Source organism: Bos taurus, chromosome 17 (genome assembly GCF_002263795.3).
Source record: "Bos taurus isolate L1 Dominette 01449 registration number 42190680 breed Hereford chromosome 17, ARS-UCD2.0, whole genome shotgun sequence".
In the NCBI taxonomy this organism is placed as follows: Eukaryota; Metazoa; Chordata; class Mammalia; order Artiodactyla; family Bovidae; genus Bos; species Bos taurus.
In genome coordinates, this window is record NC_037344.1 from 20953423 (window position 1) to 20964778 (window position 11356).

Consider the following 11356-nt stretch of genomic DNA (forward strand, 5'->3'; position numbering starts at 1 on the left):
AATATTCCTGGGTTTTATATGACATCATGAATAGGAAAATAATGCAAAAATCATAAAAATTACTTATTACCTATCTATGTCTGAAGTATAAAGCTGTCATAATTGGGCAATGGCAATCAAATTAGTTAACTATTTGACAAAAGGTTACAAGGTTTTCAGTGTCTTATAAATGACCAATGAAGAATAATTTGCATTAAGCTATTCCATATGAAACTCTTGTTAATATAGATAGATTGGTTGATAGATAGATAATGAATAGGTAGGTAGGTCAGTAGGCACTAGAAAGGTAGGTAAGCAGACAGATGGTTAAATAGATAAATGTGGAAGAAGAAACTGAAACAATACGTTCTTTGATAATGTTTTAGGAATATAGTATTTAGGATTCTCAAATACTTAAATATGTGAAAGTGATAAGAAACAGCCAAGTCCTGGTGGTGTTTTTTTCTCATATTTAGGCATTAGAGAACTGTTATCATTGAAAAGTGGAAGTATTAAAATGACTATGTAAGGACTGTAATTGGTAATGATAGCAATTACAGAGGCTTTTCTCTCAAGTCTTAGTTCTGCTGCTGCTGCTAAGTCGCTTCACTCATGTCCGACTCTGTGTGACCCCATAGACAGCAGCCCACCAGGCTCCCCAGTCCCTGGTATTCTCCAGGCAAGAACACTGGAGTGGGTTGCCATTTCCTTCTCCAATGCATGAAAGTGAAAAGTGAAAGTGAAGTCGCTCAGTCATGTCAAACCCTCAGCGACCCCATGGACTGCAGCCTTCCAAGCTCCTCCTTCCATGGGATTTTCCAGGCAAGAGTACTGGAGTGGGGGGCCATTGCCTTCTCCGTAGTTCTTCTAAGGATACTTTTTTCTCAAATAATTGTTCTATAATAATGTGGTGAATAGATATCTATCTATAAAGGACCATTTTCCCATGACTGTGTCATTCCATTTTTCATTGGAAAACAATAGTTTCCTCATTGAAATAGCACTTCCATATTAGTGAAATGGGTAGGTTTGGTATTTTCTCATGGAATAACTAATATGCATTTTTTTAAAAAGATAGGAAGGAATGTTCACTTTTCCTTGGGAATGACTACAAAGATTGTCACTGGCAAGTCTGTGCTCTTGGGGCTTCCTAAAACATTGATTGAAGTAATGGATTCTATTGATGTGTAATTTTCTCACAAGATATGCTAGAGATTTCAAGAGGGAAACTGACTAATCTCTACATGTTGTTCTGGAGGATACTGATAGGATTTATGAAAAAAAAAAGAAAAGCCAACTTTAGAGAGGTGTAGAGTGCTTCCTTTAGCCATGAAATTAAAAGACGCTTACTCCTTGGAAGGAAAATTATGACTAACCTAGATAGCATATTCAAAAGCAGAGACATTACTTTGCCAACAAAGGTTCGTCTAGTCAAGGCTATGGTTTTTCCAGTGGTCATGTATGGATGTGAGAGTTGGACTGTGAAGAAGGCTGAGCACAAAAGAATTGATGCTTTTGAACTGTGGTGTTGGAGAAGACTCTTGAGAGTCCCTTGGACTGCAAGGAGATCCAACCAGTCCATTCTGAAGGAGATCAGCCCTGGGATTTCTTTGGAAGGAATGATGCTAAAGCTGAAACTCCAGTACTTTGGCCACCTCATGCGAAGAGTTGACTCATTGGAAAAGACTCTGATGCTGGGACGGATTGGGGGCAGTAGGAGAAGGGGACGACAGAGGATGAGATGGCTGGATGGCATCACTGACTCGATGGATGTGAGTCTCAGTGAACTCTGGGAGTTGGTGATGGACAGGGAGGCCTGGCATGCTGCGATTCATGAGGTTGCAAAGAGTTGGACACGACTGAGCGACTGATCTGATCTGATCTGATCTGATCTGATCTGAGAGTGCTTCCAACTCTAGTATTCTTGCCTGGAAAATCCCATGGATGGAGGAGCGTGATGGGGTGCAGTCCATGGGGTCGTGATGAGTCAGACACGACTAGGCAACTTCACTTTCACTTTTCACTTTCATGCATTGGAGAAGGAAATGGCAAGCCACTCCAGTGTTCTTGCCTGGAGAATTCCAGGGACGGGGGAGCCTGATGGGCTGCTGTCTATGGGGTTGCACAGAGTCGGACACGACTGAAGCGACTTAGCAGCAGTAGCAGAGTGCTTCCAAATAATTTTATTAAAACATCAATTTTGCAGTTGAATGGCCTCTTCAGAAACCTGGGAAATCTTTTGGTCATTACCTTTTTTACTTTCAAGCTACATCTAATAATTCACTTTTGCTTATCTCTTTCTTCCTATCTTTATTTTTACAGTTCTACATGTCCAGCCTGAAGGTTTTTTTTTCCTCTTCACCTCGTAAACATACCTACTTTTCCATCTCTCTTAAATATGTGGTTAAAACTTTGGTTTTGTTGTTTTACTAAGACTTTATTTTTTAATAATAAGATAAATTAATTAAATAAAGAAAATTTGTGTACTAGATTCACAAATTGAGAGAGAGGTACGGAGAATTCCCATATATCCCTTACCTTCACACATGCACAACCTCTCCCATTAACAACATCCCCCATCATAGAAATACATTTATAAAAATTGGTGAGCCTACATCAATATCACAATTACCCAAAATTTCTAATTTAAAATATGGCTCACTTTCTGTGCTGTAAATTCTATAGGTCTGGACAAATGTATAATAATATATGTCCATCATTGTGGTATCATACAGAGTATTTTTGGGCTTCCTAGTTGGCACTAGTGGTAAAGAATCTGCATGCCAATGCAGGACATGTAAGAGGCATGGATCTTATCCCTGGGCTGGGAAGATTCTCAAAAGTAAGAAATGGTACCCAATTCCAGTATTCTTGCCTGGAAAATGCCGTGGGCAGTGGACCCTGGCTGGCTACAGTCCATGGGGCCACAGAGAGTAGGACACTACTGAGCACAAGCACAGTGCAGAGTATTTTCACTGCCCTAAAATTCTCCCTGCTTCATCTATTTATTCCTCCCTCCCACATACCCAGCTGCAAACCCTGATCTTTTTACTGTCTTTTTACTTTATTCTTTTCCAGAATATTATCTACTTGAAATCGTATAGTGCATAGCCTTTTGAGATTGACTTCTTTCTTAGTACTATGCATTTAAGGTTCCCCCATGTCTTTTCATGGCTTGATAGTGAATTTCTTTTTAGTGCAGAATATTCCATTGTCTGCATGTACTTATTCACCTAATGAAGGACATCTTTGTTGCTTCAAATTTTTATCATTATGAATAAATCTACTGTAAACATACATGTGCACCTTTTTGTGTTAGGATAGAAGAAGTTTTCAAATGTTTTGTGTAAATATAAAGAAACATGATTGTTGAATCATATAGTAAGAGTATATTTACTTTTGTGGGCAACCACCAAACCATCTTTACAAGTGGCTGTACCACTTTGAATTGCCATCAGGAGTGATCAGAGTTCATGTTCTTTACATCATCACCAGAATTTGGGGTTGTTGCTGTTCTTGATTTTGATTATTCTAATATGATTGTAGGTATATCTCCCTGTTTTAATTTGCATTTCCCTGATGACATGATGCAGAGCATCTTTCATACATTTATTTGATATCTGTGCCATCTCTTTTTGGTGAGATATATGAAAGTCCTTGGCCCATTAGTTAAATCAGTTTGTTTGTTTCTTGTTGTTTAGATTTAAGAGTTCTTTGTATACTTTAGATAATAGTCCTCTTTTTTTGCAAATATTTTCCCCAGTCTATGACTTAGTCTTCCCATTCACTCAATATTCTCTTTCACAGAACTCTGGTTTGTAAATTTAATTAAATCTAGCTTATAAGTTATTTCTTTCATGGATCATGCCTTTTGTGTTGTATCTGAAAAGTCTTGGACATATCTAAGGTAATTGAGGTTTTCTCCTACATTGTCTTCTAGGAGTTTTGCAGTTTTGTGTTTTACACCTACATCTGTGATTCACTTTGAGTTAATTTTTGTGAAGGATGTAAGCTCTCTGTATAAACATACATTTTTTTTATTTTTGCACATGGATGTCCAGTTGCTCCAGCACCATTTATCGAAGATACTGTCTTTGCTCCATAGTATTGCTTTTGCTCCTTTGTCAAAAATCAGTTGATTATATTTGTGTCTCTTTTGGGGCTCTCTATTCTGTTCCACTCATCAATTTTCTTTTCTTTCCCTAATTCCATGCTTTCTTTGTTTTCTTTTAAATTAATTTATTTTGATTGGAGGAAAATTACTTTACAATATTGTGATTGTTTTTGCCATACAGCAGCATGAATCGGCCATAGGTATACATGGCCATAGGTACACATGGTCCCCCCAGTCCTGAACCCCCCACCCACCACCCTCACCACCCTATCCCTTAAGGTTACTGGCTTTGAGTACCCTGCTTCATGCTTTCTTGATTACTGTAGCTGCATAGTAAATCTGGAAGTCAGACAATGTTGTTCCCGGTGAATTGAAGATTCTTTTGTTGTTGTTGTTGTGAGATAATTTGGAGACAAAGCAGAAAGGTTAAGAAAGTAAAGGGAAAGTGAAAGAAAGTGAAAGTAAAGTCGCTTAGTCGTGTCCGACTCTTTGCGACCCCATGGACTGTAGCCTATCAGGCTCCTCCGTCATGGGATTTTCCAGGCAAGAGTGCTGGAGTGGATTGCCATTTCCTTCTCCAAGAAAGTAAAATAAGAGTTTATTTAAGCACAGATATGCTCTCAGAGGGAGAGTGGGCAGGCAGGTGAGGAGTTGCTGTATCGAGTTTCTTTGGTAAGCTAGTTATATGTCCGTGTTACTCAGTCGTGTCTGATTCTTTGGGACCCCATGGATTGTAGCCTGCCAGGCTCCTCTGTCCATGGAATTCTCCAGGCAAGAATACTGGAATGGGTTGTCATTCCCTTCTCCAGGGGATCTTCCCGACCCAGGGATCAAACATGGGTCTCCTGCACTGCAGGCAGATTCTTTTCCTCTGAGCCACCAGGGAAGCCCAAGCTAGTTGTTATGAGGGGCAAATAAATGAAAGGGTAGAATATTCACTGGGAAAAGAGGAGTTTCTGGGTCATATTCCCTGATTTTCATCCCAACTCCGTTTTCCTAAGGAAAGGTGGGACTTTTGTGCTTATTCAACTTAGATCAGAAGTGTCATGGTGTTGGTGCATGCTGGGTACTTTTTTATCTGTAAGGCTAATTTTATTGTTATGAGAGCACAATGAGCAAAAGGTTGTTTTCAGTCACAGGAGATAATCATCTTTCCCCACCTTTCTTTGTCTATACTATCCAGAAGACACTTATCACCCAAAATGTGTGGTTTCCTGTCAGTTCGAGGTTCCTGCTTTCCTTTGCCTATGGATCCCTGCTGTTTACAAAATGTGGAATTTCCTGCCACCTAGCTCTTGCCCCCATTTCTCTGCTCATACCTAGCTACCTGCTTGCTCTAACAGGGTCTGTCTTCCAGCTTTGTTCTTCTTCAGTATTTTATTGGCTATTTTAGTGCTTTTAACTCTTCATATATACCGTAGAATCAGTTTGTCCATATCCAAAAAAATAACTTGCTAGTATTTTGATTGTGATTGCATTAAATTTGTAGGTCAAGATGGGAAGAACTTGAAGAGGAAAAGTTAAAATTTTACATGACCTCCTACTCCTTCTGCCTCTGTAACTCAGCTTGCTCCTTGCAAAGTTTGGATCACGTAGGTCACGTAGTCTCAGAAAATGGAGGCTTACAATAGTAGGAGAAGGAAATGGCAACACACTCCAGTGTTCTTACCTGGAAAATCCCATGGATGGAGGAGCCTGGTAGGCTACAGTCTATGGGGTCGGAAAGAGACACGACTGAGTAACTTCACTTTATCTTTATCACAATACTAGGAACTGGAGCTTATCTCACTCACCCTTGTCCTGCTCTTTGCAACTACCCAGCCCTTGCAAATCTGCTTAATCATGCCTGTCCGTGTAAAGGTCAGGCATCCCTCTCCCCATCTTGACCGCTATTCCCTTATACATTGAAACCCCTTAATTTAAACCAGCTTATTGCCCACTATAGTGGGCAATATATATAGTGTTGCCCACTGTAGTCTGTCTATAAAAACTCTGTAACCCCTTTGTTCAGGCCTCAGAGCTTGGAGTGTTAAGTCCTCTGGGTCTGTCAGCGTAATAAACCTGAGTTCTCCAACTCTCCAAGTGTGGTGCTTGGCTTCTCAATTACTGGTTTCTACAACAAACTGACATCATAACAATATAGACAATATTGAGTTTTCCTATACATGGATATGAACTATCTCTTCATTTATTTAGTTTTTCTTTCATTTAGTTGATTGTTGTTTTATAGTTTTCCTTATATAGATCTTGTACATATTTTGTTAGATTTATACCTATTGTACTTTTTTAGTACTAATGTTAGAGAAGGCAATGGCAACCCACTCCAGTGTTCTTGCCTGGAGAATTCCAGAGACAGGGGAGCCGAGTGGGCTGCTGTCTATGGGGTGCCACAGAGTCGGACATGACTGAAGGGACTTAGCAGCAGCAGCAGCAGTATTAATGTTAATGATATTGTGTTTTTAATTTCAAATTCTACTTGTTCATTGCTGATGTGTAAGAAAGTAATTGATTTTTATGTATTAATTTTGTATCCTCCAACTCTGCTGGTTAGTTTTAAGTTTTATGGGTCAGTTCTTTCAGATTTTTGGCACAGATGATGATGTCATCTACAAAGATAATTATATCTCTTCCTTCCCAATCAGTATATATTTTACTTCCTTTTCTTGTTTACACTAACTAGAATGTCTATAGTACAAAACTGAAATAGAGTGATGAGGGAAGACATTTTTGCCTCATTCTAATCTTGGTGGGGAAACAATATTTCTTACCATTAAGTATGATGTTCAGTCAGTCAGTCAGTTCGGTCACTCAGTCGTGTCTGATTCCTTGTGACCCGATATACTGCAGCATGCCAGGCTTACCTGTCTATCATCAACTCCTGGAGCTTGCTCAAACTCATGCCCATCGAGTTGGCGATGCCATACAACCATCCCATTCTCTGTGATTCCCTTCTCTTCCTGCCCTCACTCTTTTCCAGCATCACGTTTTTTTCTAATAAGTTAGCTCTTCACATCAGGTAGCCACAGTATTGGAGCTTCAACTTCAGCATCAGTCCTTCCAATGAATGTTTAGGACTGATTTCCTTTAGGATTGACTGGTTGGATCTCCTTACAGTCCAAGGATCTCTCAGGAGTCTTCTCCAACACCACAGTTCAAAAGTATCAATTCTTCAGCACTCAGCTTTCTTTATAGTCCAACTCTCACATCCACACACGACTACTGGAAAAACCATAGCTTTGAAAATTGACCTTTGTCAGCAAAGTAATGTCTCTGCTTTTTAATACGCTTTCTAGGTTAGTCATAGCTTTCCTTCCAAGGAGAAATTGTCTTTTACCTTTATGGCTGTAGTCACCATCTGCAGTGGTTTTGGAACCCAAGAAAATAAAATCTGTCACTATTTCCATCGTTTCCCCAACTATTTGCCATGAAGTGATGGGACTGGATGCCATTATCTTAGTTTTTTGAATGTTGAGTTTTAAGCCAGCTTTTTCACTCTGCTCTTTCACTGTCCAAAGAGGCTCTTTGGTTCCTTTTCACTTTCTTGCCACAAGGATAGTTTCATCTGCATATCTGAGGTTATTGATATTTATCCTGGCAATATTTATTCCAGTTTAAAGTATGATGTTAGCTGTAGAATTTTGTATATTCTTTATCAAGTTGAGAATGTTTGGCTCTACTCCTTGTTTTCTGGGAGTTTCTATTATAAATGGTGAATGGATTTTGTAAAATATTTTTTCTGCCTCTATTGATATGATCATGTGGTTTTGTTTTTTTATGCTATTTGTGAATTAAATCAACTGATTTTTGAATGCTCAATCTTCCTTGTTTAGCAGGAATAAATCCTACTTGTTTGTAGTATATAATTCTTTTTATACATTGTTGCATTCAACTTCCTAATATTTTGTTAAGGATTTTTGCACTACTATCCATTAGGGATTTTGGTCTATAGTACAAATCTTCTTTTGTAGTATATGTATTCTATAAATTTATGTTATAAATTGTATGCTATAAATTACCTCCAATTATAGTTTTTGCTGCATCCCACAAATTTCATAAGTTGTTTTTTTAATTTTAGGAAAGAATGTTGTAAATTTTTTCCCCAGATTTCTTCTTTGGTGCACATGTTGCTTTAAGTGTGTTGGTTAATCACCATATATTTTGATATTTTCCGGTTGTCTTTCTATTATTGACTTTTAGTTAAATTTCATTGTGATCTGAGAATAGACATTGTATGATTTATATTATTTAAATTTTTAAGGCGTGTTTAAAGTGAGAACATGGTCTATATTGATGAATGTTCCATGTGAGCTTGAAAAGAATGTGTATGCTGCTGTTGTTGGAAGATTAAGTCTATAAATGTCAATTATATCCAGTTGATTGATAATTTTGTTGAGTTCAGCTATGTCCTGACTCATATTCTGCCTGCTTCATCTGTCCATTTCTGAGAGAGAGTTTTGACATCTACAACATGATAGTGGAGTCACCTATTTCTCTTTCTAGTTCTATTAGACTTTGCCTCTCATAGTTTGATGCTCTGTTGTTAGGTGTATAAATATTAAGGATTGTAATACTTTCCTGGAAAATTAACCCCTTTATCATTACATAATGCCCTTATTTATCCACAATAACTTTATTTGCTTTGAAATCTGCTCCATCTGAAATTAATATAGCTACTTCTGCTTTCTTTGATTAGTATTACTATATTTTTCTCCAACCATTTACTTCAAATCTATACATGTTTTTATATATATTTAAAATGAGTTTTTTGTAGACATTAGATAATTGGGTCTTGTTTTGTGGTTCAGTCTGACAATCTTTATCATTTAGTTGATGCATTTGGACCATTGATATTCAGAGATGTATTTGGACTCATATCTACCATCTTTGTCACTGTTTTGAATTTAATGTTCTCCTTCTTTTCCCCTACTTTGCCTTCCACTCTTTGTATGCCTTTTGTAGTTTCAAGTGAACATTTTACATGATTCCATATTTCCTCTTTTCTTAGCATATAGGTTATACTTCTCTTTTTTTGCTGTTTTTATGGTTGTCCCAGGGTAACCATAAATATTGCAATAGGTATTCACATATAATTTAAGTCCATTTTCAAATGATAGTATACCACTTCATGGGTAGTGTGAGTACCTAGTAATAATAATTATTATTTCTCCCCCCACCCAACAATTCTCCAGTTTAAGGTTAACAAATATGGTATTTTTATATCTAAAACTTTAGTGTAAGTTTTCAGTTCTGAACTATGTTTCCATAAAGACAGAGGCACATTGGTTTGTATTTCACAGGAAATAATTTATCTTTAAGTCACAAATATGAATGAGTATATTTTGCCAATGTTATAAAGATGATTTCAAACCCTAGCTGATCTCTTTCTCAAATTGCAACCATTTGCTTAATCTTTAATGAAAATAGAGACCAAAAACGAATGCTTAAACATATCACTATGTGAGATTCTGATGACTAAGAAATCCTTGAAAGAGCAGTGAACCATGATTATTGAAAAGCTCAGAACACTAGCAAGGTTTACTTGCAAAGATTTTACAGAAGGCTGCAAATTGTGTTCCCTAAGGGGAACTAGGAAATATATATGTCATTTAGTAATACATTGAAATTGCCTTGTCTAGGGTGAGTATTACACAAAAACTCCAAGTTACCATTTCCTGGTCTGTTATCCATCATATCATGGCCCTGCACTCCACCTCATAGACAGCCACTGAGTCATACTGGCCTTTGTCCTTTCATAATTTGTTAGCAGCCAGTGTCTCCATACGGGTGTCTTAGGGACATTGATTCACCTCAGTTGTTAAACTTCTCCAAAGGACTCAATGCAACTTTTCTTTTTTATCCATATAGTTTTGTACAAACTAATCAGAATCTATGACTTTATGGTTGGTTAAAATATGACCTGAGAAAGCTTCATGAAATTCAAAAGCATTGATATCATTTATTGTTAATCCTAACTTTTCTAGCACTTTTAAAGTAGCATATGTTGGTTCGAGTGAAAGCTGATCTTTGGAATCCTGAAACAAATATACAAAATCCCTCATATGTGCCTTCAGCTTATAACCCATGACCAAAGAATTTTTCCTGAGCATTGCAGATGCACCATCAGTTAGGAAAGAAGAATTTGCAGCTGTCACTATGCCATAGGGCTTGATGAATGCAGGTTTTAGCTTGACTATCTACTTCAGAAAGGACAAAGGCCACTATCTTTGGTGAATATATCTTTTCCTGGTATTTTGAAGATATACAACATCAGAAAGGAGTCCTTCATCCTGGGCCCTCTTGGCTAGACTGTGCAAACGCAGTGCATACTCACTCTGTTGCAGTTGAGAAACAACAAGGCAGCTGCAAGTCAGTCTGTAGAGTGATGCATGGTCATGCCCAGGTGATAGGATTAAAGATAGTCACTGACCTAAAATCTTGGCCTTTTTGAGATCGAGCATGAGTTTCCTCAAATGACAAATTGGTACATAGGCTATTAACTCTATATCATCTGCCACAACCACATTACTGGCCAGAAGTAATCAAGCCAACACTTGTAGTCCTGGTTTGGTTAGCAAAGATGCAAGCCATGGTGACAGATCACAGGAGACTTGTCAGAGAGGTCAGCTTCAAGGGATAGACTCTCCAGCTACATTGTTTTTACTTCCTGTATAACTATGCCAAAGAAGATGTAACCAACAATTTCCTTTGGGACCTTGGTTTGATGCAACAAATCTGAGCCAAATCACATGGCATCAGGTCTTTATATGAAGTGCCTGACAGCAAAAATAGAGTGTGACATTATCTAGCACCACCGTATTCTTTATACAGGGTTTAGCCAAGGTCTTCTTTAATTTTTTTCTGGGCAGCTGGGGCAGCTTTTAGCTGATAGGAACAGCTCAGAGGTCTCAAGAAAATCTGTGTACCCATTTTGCTGAACTTGGAAGATTTTTTTCAAGTTAATGTCAAGATGGAAGTCATCCTGCAGTGGTCCCCACCTTAGCTTGGGCTCCTGTTGTGAGCAGCATTTGGCCTCAAGTTTCTGGGGTGAGAGGGATGTAAGGGTGGATCTAGTCTAGAAAGAACCTCTCTTGCAGGCCATCAGACTCCAGAGGTGTAGCTGGGTCCTGGCTGTCTGCTTGTCACCTGACTAGATGACTGACCTCTGACCTCATGATAGGCCTTCTTTCTTTCAGTAGAGGAAGAGTTCTTTCTGCCCCTTTAGCCAAAGTGAAGGGTACCATTAGGGACCTGCAGTGAGTCAGC

General features: G+C 38.2%; 1 pseudogene; it reads right to left on the reverse strand.

The window, feature by feature from the left end:
- Positions 1 to 9853: 9853 nt before the first annotated feature.
- LOC100137764 (trifunctional enzyme subunit beta, mitochondrial-like) lies at positions 9854 to 11020 on the reverse strand (annotated as a pseudogene).
- Between the last annotated feature and the right edge of the window lie 336 nt (positions 11021 to 11356).